This window comes from Echinops telfairi, unplaced genomic scaffold (assembly GCF_000313985.2).
Source record: "Echinops telfairi isolate 266 unplaced genomic scaffold, ASM31398v2 ScPeMD7_2291;HRSCAF=2852, whole genome shotgun sequence".
Taxonomy (NCBI): Eukaryota; Metazoa; Chordata; class Mammalia; order Afrosoricida; family Tenrecidae; genus Echinops; species Echinops telfairi.
In genome coordinates, this window is record NW_022106189.1 from 20,601,282 (window position 1) to 20,604,037 (window position 2,756).

The 2,756-nt window shown below is 61.2% G+C and overlaps 1 protein-coding gene across 1 annotated transcript in view; it reads left to right on the top strand.

Moving 5' to 3' along the window:
- Positions 1-851: 851 nt before the first annotated feature.
- Positions 852-2,756, top strand: part of ADGRG1 (adhesion G protein-coupled receptor G1) — a 42,769-nt gene continuing 40,864 nt past the window's right edge. The window contains exon 1 of the mRNA XM_045293748.1: positions 852-870. The gene's annotated coding sequence lies outside the window, so the exon portion shown is untranslated. The remainder of the gene's footprint in view (positions 871-2,756) is intronic.

The following is a 2,756-nucleotide window of genomic DNA, read 5'->3' on the forward strand; positions in this document are numbered from 1 at the left end:
CTCATAGCACTAGGCTCTCCCAGCAGCCCTGCTGTCCCCATGCCCACGAAGGACAGAGGCACAGTCTGGTGGGGGTGCCCAGGCTGTGTTCTGGAGCACCCAGGGGCATTGATGGGGGCGATTTGGAGCCTCCCTGTTAGGGAATATGCCCTGGTGAGCTTTTCCCTCAGTCAGAGAGGGAAGAAAGCCACCAGCCAGGACCCCGAGCCCCAACTTCCTGAGGGGGGCCCCAGATGCCCAGAGATGGGCAGGGACTCATCTAAGGAACAGAGGAATCGGGGCATCCGGCCTCCTGACCCTGCCTCCCCCTGAGGGATCTGACTAGGGCGGGAGGTGATCTGGGTAGGGGAGGGCTTGTTTGAGGGGGGCCATCCTTGCCCTGGGCCTTGGGGGCTTCAGAAGATGGGAGTAGGGGCCTGGTCTGCATGACCGCCCAGGCCTGCTCTGGTTGGACCCGATCTTTCTGCCTGAGGCTGCTGGAGGGCGGGGCAGAAGGTCAGACATTCCGTCATGTGGAGGAGAGGAGGTGGCCACCCTGGCGTGTCTGTCTCTGGGAGGTCTGCCCTCGGGTTCAGAGGGTGCATTCCGCCCTGGCACCCTCCCAGCAAGGCAGGAACAAGGTGACTGGTGATGGCGGCGGCGGCGGCAGGGAGAACTCTGCTTATCTGTCCGTGCCGGGCCAAGACCATTTGTCCTATTGGCTTTTGTTCAAAATTCCTTTGGAGTAGGCACAGGGGAACCCGTGGGCTATGAAATCCGAACCTGTGTGGCCTGGGCGTGGCCCGCTTTCCTCTCTGAGCCTGTCTCCCCTCCAGCAAATCGGGCAAGCCCTCCGTGGTCGGTCTGGTTATCAGAAAAGCCTGGCACACGGTGAGTTCTGGGTGGGTGAGCATTGGCTCTGAGGGTCAGGGGGAGAGAGGCCTGAACTCGGGTCCAGGTGTGGACATGGGAGCCCGCCTATCCGGGGTGAGCCTCTTCCTTGACCGCAAGCCCAGGTGCTTTTGAAACCTGATGCAGGCAAAGGTGGGTGAGGGCCCCTGGCTGGCTCCTCCTCCAGGGAGCCTGTCCTTGGAGTTCCAAATTAGAGCTTGGAAAACTGCCTGGAACCCGGGCCCGCTCGGCCCTCCCTTGATTCTCCAGCAGAGCTGGCACCAGCCTCTATCACACCAAGCCTGGGCTTGCATGCCCGTGGCACTGACCTGTGCAAAGGCCTAGGATGGCATTGGCTGTCCCTATGCCTTGGAGGTGGCAGGCACCTCGCTCTTTCCCGGGCTGGAGTTGGGGGGAGGCAGGCCCAGGAGCCAGGGGCACACTGCTTCCTTTGTGATGGTGGCTGAGTCACATGGGCGGCGCCATCCATGCCTGCTGGGCCCTGAAGGAAGCTTGACTGGAGATGGCGTTATCATGGGGCTGCGGCTGCCCCCCACGCTTCTGGGCAGATGCCTTTCCCATGGGAACAAGCCAGGAGGTGTCCCAGCAGCCCAGACAAGGGTGGGGGTGGGGTGGGGGGATGGGACTGCAGGACCTGCCTCAGGAGCTGACCTCCTGTGTGGTTTGGGGAATCCTGTCTCTCAGACTCAAGGGCACCATCATCGCTGACTTCCCCCCCACACACCCCCCCCACCCCAGGTGCCCGCAGGAGGAGGTGTAACCTGAGCTTCCCAGTAAGAACAGACATTTGTTTAAAACTCGCAGGTCCACAGGGTTCTGGAGGTGGCCGGTCTTCTCCTGTGGGTGGTCCTGAGCTTTCTTTGGCTCTGGGCTGTAGAGGCAGCATCTATGACTGACCCCAGCCCCCACCGCCTGCCCGACCCGAGCCTAGGGGTGTGGAGTCCTGAATCACTCAGCGCCCATTAGATCTAGAACTCGCTCGACTCAGGCCTGCTCTGAATAAACGAGCAGAGAATCCCATCTCCTTACCCCCGTACCTGCACGTAGAGGAGGTGCGTTTCCGCCCCACACGTGTGGGGAGGGAGACACGCTTGAATCCTCCCCTGAGAACGTGCAGTACAGAGCAAAGAAGGGCTGGAAAGGGCTTTGTCGGCTCCGGAGCTGGCCCTCTGGTCCCCAGATCCCTCTGATCACCAGGGATGAAGGCCAGCCTCTAGTGGGAGGAGCCCTGGTGGGTGACGTGCTGGGCTGTTAGCTGCCAGGCCACTCTGTGGGAGAAAGATGGGGCTTTCTAGTCCCGAAAGAGTGACAGTTTCGGAAACCCACAGGGCCAGTTCTACGCGGTCCGACAGGGCCGCTATGCGCTGGCACAGATTTGATGGCATGCTCGGTGCTTGAACAGCGGTCTACAGGTGACTAGCTTGCACAGGGAGGATCTGGGACTGCTCTTGCCCAATAGTAACCAGCTAGGAGTGGGCCGTGGTCACCCCCAACCCTCACCTGTTTGCAAGGCTGGGTCCTGGCTAGAGGATCAGGGAGGACTAAAGGGAGTGGCCCCTCACAGGCCTCCCCCCTCCTGCCCTCCTCCTCACCTGTCCCCCGTCCCGAAGTGCCCATGGGTCTCCAGCCTGTGCCTCACCTGTCCTTTGCAAACCAGTTGGACTCTCACATCCGGGGCTGGGCCGGCCGTGTGTGGCCTCCCGTAATTGACCTGATAGGTGTTCTTATTGTCAGGATGTCCGGCAAGGAGGTGGAGAACCAGTGGCTTTGTCATCAGCTGGCCAGCAGGCCTAGAATCCCACTGTGCTCAGGCCTCTCTCCTCTGACCAGTAAGGTGAAGACCTTTCTCACACCCCGGCTTCCTG